This window comes from Saimiri boliviensis, chromosome 19 (genome assembly GCF_048565385.1).
Source record: "Saimiri boliviensis isolate mSaiBol1 chromosome 19, mSaiBol1.pri, whole genome shotgun sequence".
Lineage (NCBI taxonomy): Eukaryota > Metazoa > Chordata > Mammalia > Primates > Cebidae > Saimiri > Saimiri boliviensis.
The window spans coordinates 38,824,721-38,839,119 of NC_133467.1; the positions used below are offsets into that span (position 1 = coordinate 38,824,721).

Consider the following 14,399-nt stretch of genomic DNA (forward strand, 5'->3'; position numbering starts at 1 on the left):
GAGCCACCGCGCCCGGCCTCCAAATTATTTTAATATATAAATACACATATAGACCTTTCAAATTAGTTTAATCAAACTCTACTATGTTCCTTCAGCAATTAGGTTAAGTACCCCATTTGTTCTACTGTGGTACATACTGCTTATTTTACACAGGCATTTTCAAGCTATTATACTTTATTCTGCCTCACAATTAAACATTGTAGCAATGACTCTTTCATCATCTATCCTACACTATTGTCCCAGCAATTAATAACAAAGTACTATAGTAGTAACTTGTGCCCTCTTGATCCTCACAAAATCTTGTAATGTATTAATATTACTTCATATGCTTTATTTGTAGACATGGAAACTGAGGTTCAAAGAGGTTACATTAGTTATTCCAAATCAAACAGCTTGTAAGTGGCAGGGAAGATGGCATTCAAGACCTGGGCTCAAATAACTAGCCTCAATGTATTATGTAAGGCCCTAAGGAGGGGCATTGCATATTAAGTAAAGCCCTAGGAAAGGCGTTGAGATAGAGGTTCTGAAGACAAAGAGGGCTCTAAATCGGCCGGGGTGTAGTGGCTCACGCCTGTAATCCAAGCACTTTGGAGGCCAAGGCGGGAGGATCAACTGAGGTCAGGAGTTCAGGACCAGCCCGACCAACATGGTGAAACCCCATCTTTAAAATAAATAAATAAATAAATAAATAAATAAATAAATAAATAAATTTTAAAAAAAGAGAGCTCTAAATCAACAATGTTAACCGAAAAATACACAAAACTGGCTAGGCGAGGTGTCTCAGGCCTATAATCCCAGCACTTTGGTACCTGAGGCCAGCAGATTGCTGGAGGCTAGCAGTTCGAGACCAGCGTGGGCAACATAGCAAGGCAACATTTACAAGACACTAACACATACACAAAAGCAACACCAGAGGCCCATTTGCATGGCGTGTTTTTTTTTTTTATTTGTTTGGTTTAACAGGGTTTCGTTTTTTCTGGAAGAAGGGATTGTGCCCTCCAAGCCTTCGTCATTTCACTCACCTCTCCCAACCTGGCCCTGTCCGGCCCCTCCCTGGAGAGCTCGGCGTATGGATGCTGGAGGCCACGGGCTGCCCCGGCAGGTGGTGACCTCGGAGGCAGAACCACGCCCTCGAGTCGGGCCTCTAACGGCGAAAGATTGACGCGGTTGGACCGCGCCATTCCCGAAGCGTTAAGGGGCGTAATCTCCGCATCGCCGTCAAAGATGAGTAGGAAAAGGGCACTGAGGGCGAACATCTCCCCCGTCCGCCGTCTCTCTTTCTGTTCGGCCTCCTGGGAACCCAGCGTCTATCCCACGGCCTGATTTACTAAGGGAATCTTGTAGCATAGGGAAGGGGGAAGTCATTGACTGTCATTACGGTAACTCGGTTGGTAATTCAAACGGTCATTTACATAAAATTTGAATGTTAATGTACTTCTGGAAGTCTGCAATATGTCCATGCTTCTCTAACACGGCACCCACGCCCGCCTGCTCACCCTACTTTTGCAGCAAATTTTACTTCTCTCTCGGCTTCTGCAGCCTCGCAAACGCTAGCTCTGAGGTCCTCTTCTTAAAGACCGGCCCCGCCTCCCACCCGTAAGCTCCTCCCTTCGCCCTCTCTCCCTCGCGAGCTTCCAAACATCTTTTCCCCGCCCCCTTTTCTATTTTTGAACAGGCATGTTCCGGGCAGCTCACCCGACTCCTTAGATTACTATGGGATCGGTAGGGTCCTGAGCGTTGGGGACGCAGGAAAGCATAGCCTGGGAAGACGGGCTTGGACTCAGGAGAAGAATCCGACATCGAGACCTTCTGGGGAATTTTATTTTATATTATTTTATTATTGTTTGGGGCTTGGTTGTACTGAGGGAGGAAGAGGAGATTGTGTCGCCCCGTCGAACTTGTGGCAGCCTGAAGGCCCCCTCAGGCGGCGCCGCGGGCAGCCCCGCAGCCGGGGCCTGGTGCAGCCGCCGCGGCCGCTGTCAGGGAAGCGCAGGCGGCCAATGGAACCCGGGAGCGGTCGCTGCTGCTGAGGCGTCGGTGTCGGCAGTCCGACCCCGACTGCCCGCACCCCCTCCGCGGGGGTCCCCCAGAGGTAAGCTGCTTCTCCCCCATGTGTCACCTTTGCCCTGTTGCGTGGCGGGGGGGGGGGGGTCCCTCTCCCACTCTGTCCGACTACGAAACAGCCCTCTTGGTGTCAGCTGCACTCCGGGTTCCTCCTCCACCCTCCGCTCTCAGGCCTGGGGTCCTCCTCTGCTTTTTGGCTTCCTCTTCTATTTAGCTCCTCCCTCTGCCTCGGGGATTCCCCCCTCCCTCCCTCTTAACCCCTGTTGCCTACGTCTCGAATTATTCTTTTTTAAGTCACGAACGCTTTCCACATGAGACGATTTCCATCATGCCCATCCTTGTCCTTCCTCGCCGTCTCTGCCTCTGCCCCAAACCTCTTCCATGGACCCCACGTTTCTCTCTTTTTCCTAGTTTGCCCTTTTCCTCCGAGGTGCCCGTGCAACCCCAGCACTGGGTTCCCGTTTCCCTGAGCTGAAGATTGTATCCGTGTCTTCCTGTGCTGCTTCTGATTCCATTACCTCACCGTCACCCACCCACCCAGCCAGCTCCTGGCTTCCAAGAATTGCCTGTTCCCTTCTCCTTAAGGGATCTCGGGCCCTTGTCATCAGTCCCAAAGTACCATTTACATTCTTAACTTCAAACCTCGTCCTCACCTTTCTCTGGGATGCATTATGATCCCTGTATAACTTTCTTCATCTTCTCTTCCTCCCTCCTCAGTCCCCCAGCCTTCTGGAGATTTCTGTTTGCAGGGGAGAGATCTGAGTGCCCTTCCCATTCAGGATTTCCAACTCTGACATCCCCCTCGAGCGGCAGGGATTTTGCTGATCCTTGTGTACTTGGTTGTCTTTTCCCTGTGGTCTTCACGCGTTCTCTTATCACACTCTTTCTCTCCACATAACTTCATTTCAGGATCAACTACACCTTGAACTGAGAAGAAAAATGTGTTGGGAGCAGGGGGAGCCTCAGCTGCCTCAGGCTGTTCAGGACAGAAGGGTGTTGCTGAAGGCTGGAGCAAGTTTTGAAGAAGTCCCTATCAGATTACACTTGGTTGACTAACTCAGGAGCAGCCGCTAGGAGGGACGAACAGGCCTGCCTGGAAACTGAATGAGATTATGAGAAAGCTTGTTGCAAATTATTTAATTTTAGGCTTTTGTTAAAGGAATCACAGAGTAGAGTGCCTTCCCACCGCTGTCCAGATCCATGAGGAATCAGTTTACTGTCTGTGGTTTACTAGAATAGTTTTGGTTGGTTCCATAAGATCTCAGGCCTGGAGAGGGGTAAGGGTGTAGCTGGAAAAAGGAACATGAGACAATGGAAAGAGCTTATACATTCAGAATCAGGACTCCTGCTTTCAGCATGTGACTTCCTCACTTGACCTCTAGAGTGATCCTTTTGGAAAATGGCCCGCTGTCTATAGGCATCAGTGCAGTAATAAAATTGGTAGCAGGATGTGGGTTGAGGGGAAAAAATCAGAATCGGTTTATTTGTTTACAAAATATTTTGGGTTCCTCGGGCAAAAGGTGTTTATTAGTAGTGGTTTAGTCATCCTCAGAGTTTTCCTTCAACTTGATCTTTCTGTAGGATGTTTCTAGCCTACAACCAGGGGTGTAAGTCATTTTGAAAGACAAGCTCCAGGCCTGCTTCTTTCATCGGCTTTGCTTTTCCCCCCAGAGTGTTAAGTGGCTGATTTTCTTTGCTGTTCCTCATGTACTTGATCCATAACTCCAGATTCTGTAGGTGGAAAGTGTGTTTGTGGGAAAGTGCTTTGAGGAAGCTGGCTGGAAAGGAGAACTTGCAGTGAACTGGGACTTAGGCAGTGAATTGCTGCCATGTCTCTTGTGGCCTGTGATAGCGAAAGGGCACATGAGATTCCATTCATTTTCTGATTCTAGGCCAGTTTGGGAGTAGTTATGTCATCTTATCCCACTTCTCCCTTCTCTTCTTGTTGTTAGCCACGGTGCAGTCTCCTTATAATACCCCTTATTAGAAGAAGCTTTCTGGCTGGGCCAGTGGCTCATGCTGAGGCGGGCAGATCACAAGGTCAGGAGATCGAGACCATTCTGGCCAACATGGTGAAACCCCGTCTCTACTAAAAATACAAAAAAATTAGCTTGGCATGTGGCACATGCCTGTCATCCCAGCTACTCAGGAGACTGAAGCAGGAGAAATGCTTGAACCAGGGAGTTGGAGGTTGTGGTGAGCCGAGATTGCACCACTGCACTCCCCTGGCAACAGAGTGAGACTCCGTCTCAAAAAAAAAAAAAAAAAAAAAAAAGGAAGAAGAAGCTTTCCTCCGTGGAAGCATCCCCAACCAGAAATCATATTTCCTCTCATTTCCCTGCTTTCTTCCTAGAGTTGGGTCCACACTCCATGAGAATAAGTTTGCTGAACACCATCCAAAGCAGCAAGTTGAGATTCTTTGATGTGGGAAAGAGGTTCAGGAGGAACCCTTCAATAATTGGCATGGGACAAGAGGGGACCCAGTTCAAGTGTATTTGGGACTCGCAGTAGGGAGGAACAATTCAGAGAGAGGTGAGTGCACAGGTTGCTTTCTTTGCCATCTGTCTGTTTCAGTAGCGGCTCCAGAGCTAGCCTGGGCTGTCTGGCTGGAATCTGCCTATACCAGCTCCACTGCTTTACACAGGGAGTTCTCAGCCTGATTCAATATTGACTTAACTACCATGAGACCACTGCCCTCCCTACTCTCCTGCTAGTAGCTTGAGAATGCCCTCTCCCCTAATGCCCCCACCTTCTGGGGCCCCGTTGTCAGCATTTACCTGGATCCTGGTAGGGCTGGAGCTGGCTTGACTGCTTGGCCCTGAGTTTCTTTAAGGAAAAAGGAGTACTCAATCTCTACCTTTACCATTGAGGTCAGAGGGGAGAGATAAGTTGAGACATCCTTAAAGAAAGGTTTGAATTAGACCTAAAGACATGAGGAGGAACTTCTCAACAGCAGAACAGGCAGCCAGAGATATGGAGTCTCTTGAGGAGCAGCCTCTCTTTAAAAATTATTTTTGGGCTGGGAGCCGTGGCTTATGCCTGTAATCCCAGCACTTTGGGAGGCCGAGGTGGGTGGATCATGAGGTCGAGAGATCGAGACCATCCTGGTCAACATGGTGAAACCCGTCTCTACTAAAAATACAAAAAATTAACTGGGCATGGTGGCGCGTGCCTGTAATCCCAGCTACTCAGGAGGCTGAGGCAGGAGAATTGCCTGAGCCCAGGAGGTGGAGGTTGCGGTGAGCCGAGATCGCGCCATTGCACTCCAGCCTGGGTAACAAGAGCGAAACTCCGTCTCAAAAAAAAAAAATTATTTTTGGGCTGGGAGCCGTGGCTCATGCCTGTAATCCCAACACTTCAGGAGGCCGAGGTAGGGGGATCACTTGAGGTCAGGAGTTTGAGACCAGCCTGGTCAACATGGTGAAACCCCGTTTCTACTAAAAATACAAAAATTAGCTGAATGTGGTGGCAGGTGCCTGTAATCCCAGCTACTTGGGAGGCTGAGGCAGATAATTGCTTGAACCCAGGAGGCGGAAGTTGCAGCGAGCTGAGATGGCACCACTGCACTCCAGCCTGAGTGACAAAGCCAGACTCTGTCTCAAAAAAAATTTTTTTTTGCAGGAATGTATTCATTTGGTAACAAATCCAATAGTACTAAAAGAGTTGATGAACAAAACCAACAGTCCTATTTCCATTCTTTGCTACACCTATTCTCTGAGTTAACCTCTTTAATTATCTCAGTGTTTAGTTCTGAAGGTTATCACCATAGCTTTAGATAAAATGTTTGTTCCTCTATTAATTTACTTACTGTTATAAACAAGGATTTATCTTTAGAAGATATACCTCTCAGGCTGGGGTGGTGGCTCACACCTGTAATCCCAGCACTTTGGGAGGCCGAGGTGGGCAGATCACGAGGTCAGAAGATTGAGACCATCCTGGCTAACACAGTGAAACCCCATATCTACTAAAAAAAAAAAATTAGCCAGGTGTGGTGGCACGTGCCTATAGTCTCAGCTACCTGGGAGGCTGAGGAAGGAGAACCACTTGAACTCACGAGGTGGACATTGCAGTGAGCCAAGATCATGCCATTGCACTCCAGCCTGGGTGACAGAGTAAGACTCTGTCTCAAAAAAAAAAAGAAGGCCGGGCGCGGTGGCTCAAGCCTGTAATCCCAGCACTTTGGGAGGCCGAGGCGGGTGGATCACGAGGTCGAGAGATCGAGACCATCCTGGTCAACATGGTGAAACCCCGTCTCTACTAAAAATACAAAAACTAGCTGGGCGTGGTGGCACATGCCTGTAATCCCAGCTACTTAGGAGGCTGAGGCAGGAGAATTGCCTGAGCCCAGGAGGCGGAGGTTGCGGTGAGCCGAGACCGTGCCATTGCACTCCAGCCTGGGTAACAAGAGCGAAACTCTGTCTCAAAAAAAAAAAAAAAAAAAAAAAAAAAAGGAAGATATGCCTCTCATTTATATAATTATGTCATTATTTTTGTTTTTTTCTACTGGACATCTGTGTAACTTTAAATAATATTTAGTATATTTGAACCTCCCTTTCTTTTCCATTAACTTTTGGCAGTCTCTCTTAATTCACCTTGTAGGATGAATGTCAGATACCAGTTTCCTTACCCATTTTTCCATCTCTTGTGGATCCATCTCAAAGGATCATGAAATGTATGAAAAAAAGATAGAGGAGACTAAGCGTGGTGGCTCATGCCTTGTAATCTCAGCACTTTGGAAAACCCAGGCAGGGCTTGAGGCCAGGAAGCAGCTTTCCTCCTTGGAAGCATCTCCAACCAGAAATCACATTTCCCCTCGTTTCCCTGCTTGCTTCTTAGAGTAACATAGTGAGACCCTGTTTCTTTTTTTTTTTTTTTTTTTTTTTGAGACAGAGTTTCGCTCTTATTGCCCAGGCTGGAGTGCAATGGCGCATTCTCGGCTCACCGCAACCTCCACCTCCTGGGTTCAAGCAATTCTTCTGTCTCAGCCTCCCAAGTAGCTGGGATTACAGGCATGTGCCACCACGTCCGGCTAATTTTTTTTGTATTTTTAGTAGAGACGGGGTTTCACCATGTTGGCCAAGATGGTCTCGATCTCTTGACCTAGTGATCCACCCTCCTCGGCCTCCCAAAGTGCTGGGATTACAGGCGTGAGCCACCGCGTCCGGCCCAAGACCCTGTTTCTTTTTTTTGAGATGGAGTCTTGCTCTGTTGCCAGCTGGAATACAATGGGGCAATCTTGGCTCACTGCAACCTCCACCTCCTGGATTCAAGCAATTCTCATGCCTCAGCCTCCCGAGTATTTGGGATTACAGGCACATGCCACCACACCCAGCTAGTTTTTTTGTATTTTTAGTAAAGATGGGGTTTCTCCATGTTGGCCAGGAAGATCTCAATCTCCTGACCTTGTGATCTGCCCACCTTGGCCTCTCAAAAGTGCTGGGATTACAGGCATGAGCCACCGCATTCGGCCCAAAAAAATTTTTTTTTTATTAATGGGAAATGATGGCACACATCTATAGTCCCTGTTCCTCTGTAGGCTGAGGTGGAACGGTCACTTGAGCCCAGGTGTTTGAGGCTGTTGAGAGCCATGATTACACTACTGCACTCCAATGTGGGCAACAGAGTAAGAGCTTGTCTCTTAAAAAAGAAAAAAAAGGCAAGGGGTAGGAGAAATAAAGGATTCTTTTTTTTTTTTTTTTTTTTTGGAGACAGTTTTGCTCTTGTTGCCCAGACTGGAGTGTAATGGCACAATCTTGTGTCACCGCAACCTCCACCTCCCAGGTTCAAGCGATTCTCCTGCCTCAACCTCCTGAGTAGCTGGGATTACAGGCATGTGCCATCATGCCTGGCGAATTTTGTAGGTTTCTCCATGTTGGTTAGGCTGGTCTTGAACTCCTGACCTCTGGTGATCTGCCTGCCTTGGCCTTCCAAACTGTTGGAATGACAGCTCCTGGCAAAGGATCCTTTAAAAGGAGGAAAATTGAGCCTGCCTGCCTGCTTGGAGGCGGGGCACTAGATCAAATAAATGATCTCTTAAAGCCATTCTTTGAAAATACAGGAGCATAAAAATATCAGAATTGCCCCAAACCAATCCATATTTATATAGTCCATGGAAAAAGATTTGAAGAAGAGAATGGTGAGAGAGGATTGATTTTGGGCTTTTTACCATTCTGTCCTAGCAGAGACCAATCCAATAAGTCCTTTAATGGAGGCCAGTGGAAGGTTGTTTGCCTGGAATCTTTTGAGGTGATAAGAAATGGGAAGCTAGGTTAAGCGATAGCATCTCCTTCTCACAGATGCTTCTAACATCTCCCTCTGCAGACATGTATTTAACTGCTCAGTCACACAGAACATATGTGTATATCTTCTCTGTCTTCTTCAGCTGCTGCTCTGCCTGACCTGCAACAACTCCTTGTCACTCAGACCAGAATTCTCTACTTTGCCCAGATGGGAGCTGTGGAACCCCGTCAGTTGTCAACACTCCCATCTTCCGTCCCACTTTCCTAGGGGCCAGCTGTTAGTTAGTCTGTGGAACAGGAGAGGTATCTTCCATTTCCCTTTGAGTCTGTCTGGAAAGATCATTTAGGTTCCCAGTGTGAAGTGTAGAGCCTCAGCTGTCTGAACCCTCTTGAAGGCCATAGGAGTCATTTAATATTAAAAATTTGGGGCCGGGCGCGGTGGCTCAAGCCTGTAATCCAAGCCCTTTGGGAGGCCGAGGCGGGTGGATCACAAGGTTGAGAGATCGAGATCATCCTGGTCAACATGGTGAAACCCCGTCTCTACTAAAAGTGCAAAAAAATTAGCTGGGCATGGTGGCACGTGCCTGTAATCCCAGCTACTCAGGAGGCTGAGGCAGGAGAATTGCCTGACCCCAGGAGGCGGAGGTTGCAGTGAGCCGAGATCGCGCCATTGCACTCCAGCCTGGGTAACAAGGGCGAAACTCCGTCTCAAAAAAAAAAAAAAAAAAAAAAAAAATTAAAAATTTGGATTGCCTTCTGTCACTTTTTCTTATTCCTCTGACTTAGAAGGGGAAGGATGTCGAATACAGGACTTTTTCCTTCACTTTAACTTTTGCTTTCTAGTCCGTTCACTTTCTTTAGAACAGTTACCTTCAAAGACATATTTTCTTTACATTCAAAAATAAATGAATCAGGCTGGGCAAGGTGGCTCACACCTGTAATCCCAGCACTTTGGGAGGCCAGTTGCTTGAGGCTCAGATTTGAGGACCAGCCTGAGCAACAGTGAGACCCTGTGTCTATAAAATATTTTTTTTAATTAAAAAAATAAAGAAAATGAATGAACTGATGTTGAGAACCATATCTGGATTTAGGTTTTGGAGAATCCCTTTCCTATTTTGTGTTATTTCAATTGCTAAAGCAGGCTGGGTATGGTAGGTCATGCCTGTAATCCTAGCACTTTGGGAGGCTGAGATGGGAAGATAACTTGAGCCCAGGAGTTTGTGACCAACATGGCGAGACCTTTTTTTTTTAAGATGGGGTTTCACCATGATGGCCAGGCTGGTCTTGAACTCCTGACCTCAGGTGATCCACCCACCTCGGCCTCCCAAAGTGCTAGGATTACAGGCGTGAGCCACCGCGCCCAGCTGAGACCTTGTCTCTACCAAAAAAATTACAAAAATTAACTGGGTGTGGTGGTGCGTGCCTATAGTCCCTGTTACTTGGGAGGCTGAGGAGGAAGGATCACTTGAGCCTGGGAGGTCAAGGCTGCAGTGAACTGTGATCTCACCCCTGCACTCCAGCCTGGGCAACAGAACCAGACCCTGTCTCAAAAAAAAAAAAAAAAAAAAAGACCAGGCGCAGTGGCTGATGGCTGTAATCTCAGCACTTTGGGAGGCCAAGTTGGGTGGATCACCTGAGGTCAGGATTTCAAGACCAGCCTGGCCAACATGGTGAAACCCCATCTCTACTAAAAACACAAAAATAGGCCAGGCACAGTGACTCACGCCTGTAATCCCAACACTTTGGGAGGCCAAGGTGGGCAGATCACGAGGTCAGGAGTTTGAGGCCAGCCTGACAAACATGGTGAAACCCCATCTCTACTAAAAATACAAAAATTATCCAGGCATGGAGGTGTGTGCCTGTAATCCCAGCTACTTGGGAAGGTGAGGCAGGAGAATCACTTGAACCCAGGAGGCGGAGGTTGCAGTGAGCCAAGATCACACTACTGCAATCCAGCCTGGGTGACAGAGTGAGACTCCATCTCAAAAACAAAAACAAAAACAAAAAACAAGCTGCGCATGGAGGTACATGCCTGCAATCCCAGCTACTCAGGAGGCTGAGGCACGAGATTTGCTTGAGCCTGGGAGGTAGAGTTTGCCCTGAGCTGAGATCACACCACTGCACTCCAGCCTGGGCAACAGAGTGAAACCCTGACTTTAAAAAAATTGAAATAAAATAAAAATAAGGCTAGGTGTGGTGGCTCACATCTGTAATCCCAGCACTTTGGGAGGCCGAGGCGGGCAGGTCACCTGAGGTCAGTCAGGAGTTTGAGACTAGCTTGGCCAACATGATGAAACCCTATCTCTACAGAAAATACAAAAATTAGCCAGGCACTGTCGTGGGTGCCTGTAATCCCAGCTACTTGGGAGGCTGAGGCAGGAGAATCACTTGAACCCGGGAGACAGAGGTTGCAGTGAGCCAACATCGCGCCACTGCACTCCACTCCAGCCTGGGTGACACAGCGAGACTCCATCTCAAAAAATAATAAACTAAGTAAAATAAAAATAATAGTAATAAAATAATAAATAACTAAAGCAATCTAACCCTACTCCCCTCAACACCTTCTCCATACGACTTGCTTCAGATGCAGGCAGTGTCTGGGTTCCTGAGGGGCCAGGGAAGAGGCCCAGCTCATTTGGTGGTAGAACTGCTTATGTAGGAGAGGAGTCTGTTTTTCCTGCACCTCTCAACATTGTCTGGCTTCCTGAGGAGTAAAAGCATCTGAGTGACAGAGTCTGTTCAGTAGCTAAATCCTCTGAATACTGTGATGTGGGATTCTTAGCTAAGCCTGGAAGTTTTTCTTTTGCCTGTGAGATAAAAGAGGTGATAGTATCCTTATTTGCCTCTCTGGTGCCAGCAATAATCCCAATTGTAATTAACTGGAGCAGGGAACTGCTGAATTTTTTAGTGAGGTCTGAGACACTATATGTGGGAAAATATCTGAATTGCATTCCCCTTGAAAGTTCTGAAAGGTGGGCCGGGCGCAGTGGCTCACGCCTGTAATCCAAGCACTTTGGAGGCCAAGGCAGGCAGATCAGCTGAGGTTGGGAGTTCAAGACCAGCCTGACCAGCATGGTGAAACCCTGTCTTAAAAAAAAAAAGAAAGTAAGTTCTGAAAAGTGGACTTCTAGGAGCTTTCAATGACTTAGAAGTCAGTGGAGTAGAGGGAAGGGAAAGGATGTACCAAACAGACTGAGAAAAAGCAGTTGACTGTTTAAGATGATTAAGGCTATCACGTGAGTCTCTAAGCAGACCTAAAAGGTAGTGGTCCTGGTTGAATCAGTGACCTTCTGATGAGAGTGCCCTACGAAGGTGTGGCAGGGAATGATTAAAGCTTCCTTCTTACTATTCCTGTGCAACTCACAGTTGCGAGTAGAGACAGATCCACAGCCATGCTGGTTCTGCTGCTTAGAGCACTGCCTAATTTTGGGAAAGAGCATAGTGAAAGAGTTGCCACCTTCTTACCAGTACCAAGCTCAAGCTGCATCAGGGCTATGAAATTCAGGAATGAATTTGCTTGGCAGAGTTGGTAGAAAGAAACAGAAGTAGCCTTTTTTGGTGATCTCTGAGAACAAAGGAGTTCCCCATCCGTCTTTCTGCAAAACCTTAGTGGTGAGTTCTGGGAGGCAGGGAGCTGGACTATAGGATACTGGGCAGTTAAAAGTAACCTTAACATTTCAGAGGTACAAGAAGAGATATTGGAAGGGGGGTGGTGGAAAACAGCCTCCCAGAGTGACTGAAGAATCGATAGGCCTCCTTATTCCCCTTACCCAAAGTATGTGCATCTAGGGTCACCAGGGTTGAAGGTGATGTCACTAATATTTGGAAATTACTTGATTCCAGCTCTACAAAATGCTTCCTCTTGCTCATGCTCTTGAGTGTGTCTTAGACTCACTATTAGCATTTTTGTGAAGAGGCCTCTGAGTCCTATGTTAGCTATAGTCATATTCTGGAGCCAGGTTGATCTGATGAAATTTCCCCCATTCTGCACTGATTCCAGATTTGGTGAGGCTCTGAAGAATTGCTCTTGGAGAGCAGTGGCTTTGGTCAGCAGCGTTCTCTCACCGAACTTCCTTCCAACAGTCCCTCCAGAGGAGGTGTTCTTTGTTTTGTGACTCTTATGGTCTGTGAAAGGCCTAGATCTATGAGTCCTAGGCTGATTTCTTTTTGCCTTTTCACAGCCCCTCCAGTTGTTAGAGTGTGTGTATGACAGTGTGGGGAGTGGTATTAGGGTAGAGAAGGCCATCATAAGTGTTTTTGGAAGATTCTCAAACAATTGGAACTCTTTGCTTCCCTTAGAAAACAATATAAGTTTTATGTTACACACACACTGGTAAGTAACCTTTTAGGTGATTAGGATTCAACTAGCATTTCCTTTTCTTTTCTTTTCTTTTTTTTTTTTTGAGATGGAGTCTCACTCTGTTGCCCAGGGTGGAGTGCAGTGGCGCGAGTACCTCCTGAGTAGCTAGGATTACAGGCGTGTGCCACCACGCCCAGCTAATTTTTGTATTTTTAGTAGAAACAAAGCCACGGTCACCATGGTGGCCAGGCTTGTCACAAACTCCTGACTTCAAGAGATCCGCCCACCTCGGCCTCCCAAAGTGCTGGGATTATAGGCGTAAGCCACTCTGCCTGGTACAATGGCACAATCTCGGTTCACTGCAGCCTCCGCCTCCTGGGTGCCAGCAGTTCTCCTTCCTCAGCCTCCTGAGTAGCTGGGATTACAAGGCACGCACCACCATACCTGGCTCATGTTTTTATTTTTAGTAGTGACGGTTGTGTCATATTGTCCACGCTAGTCTTGAACTTCTGACCTCAAACTGTTCCACCTACCTCTGCCTCCCAAAGTGCTGGGATTACAGGCATGAGCTGCCACGCCCAGCCTTAACTAGCATTTGAGTACTATTATGTACCAGGGACTGTGCTAGATTCTTTCATACACATGATGGTATTTGTTCCACACAGCAACAATGAGAAGTAAATGTTTTTTCTAAAATTTGCAGTTGAGGATACATGGCTTGCATAAGTTGTAGATTGCTGAAAGGCTGAGTGAGTGAGGATCTTGAACCCCAGCCTATTTGCTTTCAAGTCCAGAGCTCTTTCCATTATATGTCAGCAGCCACAGCACTGAAGAAAGAGGGTGTAATGGCATGATGTCAGACAACCAGAGAAATGTCACAGCTTTGGTGGGGTTGATGATGGTTGTTTTGAAGCTGCTTTCTTCTATGTGAAGCCTGGCATGGTATTTGCTGGCCTTTATTTTCTGGGAGCTTTGAGTTTAAAAGGGAAGATAAATACCTGTAACTAGAAAAATATATCAAGACTTTAATATTAAATAAAGATGGCTGGGCATGGTGGTTCACACCTGTAATCCTAGTGCTTTGGGAGGCTGAGGCAGGAGAATTGCTTGAGGCCAGGAGTTCAAAGCCAGCTTGGGCAACACAGCAAGACCCCATCTGTAAAAAAAAAAAAAAAAAAAAATTTAAATTAGCTGAGCATGGTGGCACACACCTGTAGTCCTAGCTACGAGGGAGGCTGAGGCAAGAGGATGCCTTGAGCCTAGGAGTTCAAGATTACAGTGAGCTATGATCTTGCCACTGCGCTCCAACCTGGGCAACAGAGCAAGATTTGTCTTTAAAAAATAAAAATGAAGGTGAGATGCACAGGACCTGTGTCTAGAATGTCATGTGAGTAAGGAAATATAGTGTAAAGAGGGGGAAAATAAGGTTATGGCAGGCATTTAAAGGGAAACAGGAAGAGCAAGAGGATAGACAAGTAATTGAAGAGCTAGGAAACAAGGGAATAAGGCCTGAGTTGCTCCTCAGTCTACCCAAAGAGTCTGTAAATCACTGGGCATGATGGCTCATGCCTGTAATTACAACACTTTTGGAGTCTGAGGAGGGAAGGTTGCTTGAGCTTAGTTCAAGACCAGCCTGGGCAACACAGCGAGACCTTGTCCGTACAGAAAAATTTTAAAAATTAGCCGGGCGCGGTGGCTCAAGCCTGTAATCCCAGCACTTTGGGAGGCCGAGGCGGGTGGATCACGAGCTCGAGAGATCGAGACCATCCTGGTCAACACGGTGAAACCCCGTCTCT

At 47.1% G+C, this 14,399-nt stretch overlaps 1 protein-coding gene across 5 annotated transcripts in view; it reads left to right on the forward strand.

Moving 5' to 3' along the window:
• The first annotated feature begins 979 nt into the window (after nt 1-979).
• Nucleotides 980-14,399, forward strand: part of PI4KB (phosphatidylinositol 4-kinase beta) — a 36,516-nt gene continuing 23,096 nt past the window's right edge. The window contains exons 1-3 of one of the 5 annotated variants that reach the window (XM_010329704.3): nt 980-2,092; nt 4,418-4,596; nt 8,447-8,606. The gene's annotated coding sequence lies outside the window, so the exon portion shown is untranslated. The remainder of the gene's footprint in view (nt 2,093-4,417; nt 4,597-8,446; nt 8,607-14,399) is intronic. The other 4 variants (XM_010329703.3, XM_010329707.3, XM_010329706.3 and 1 more) reach the window with 4 other exon arrangements.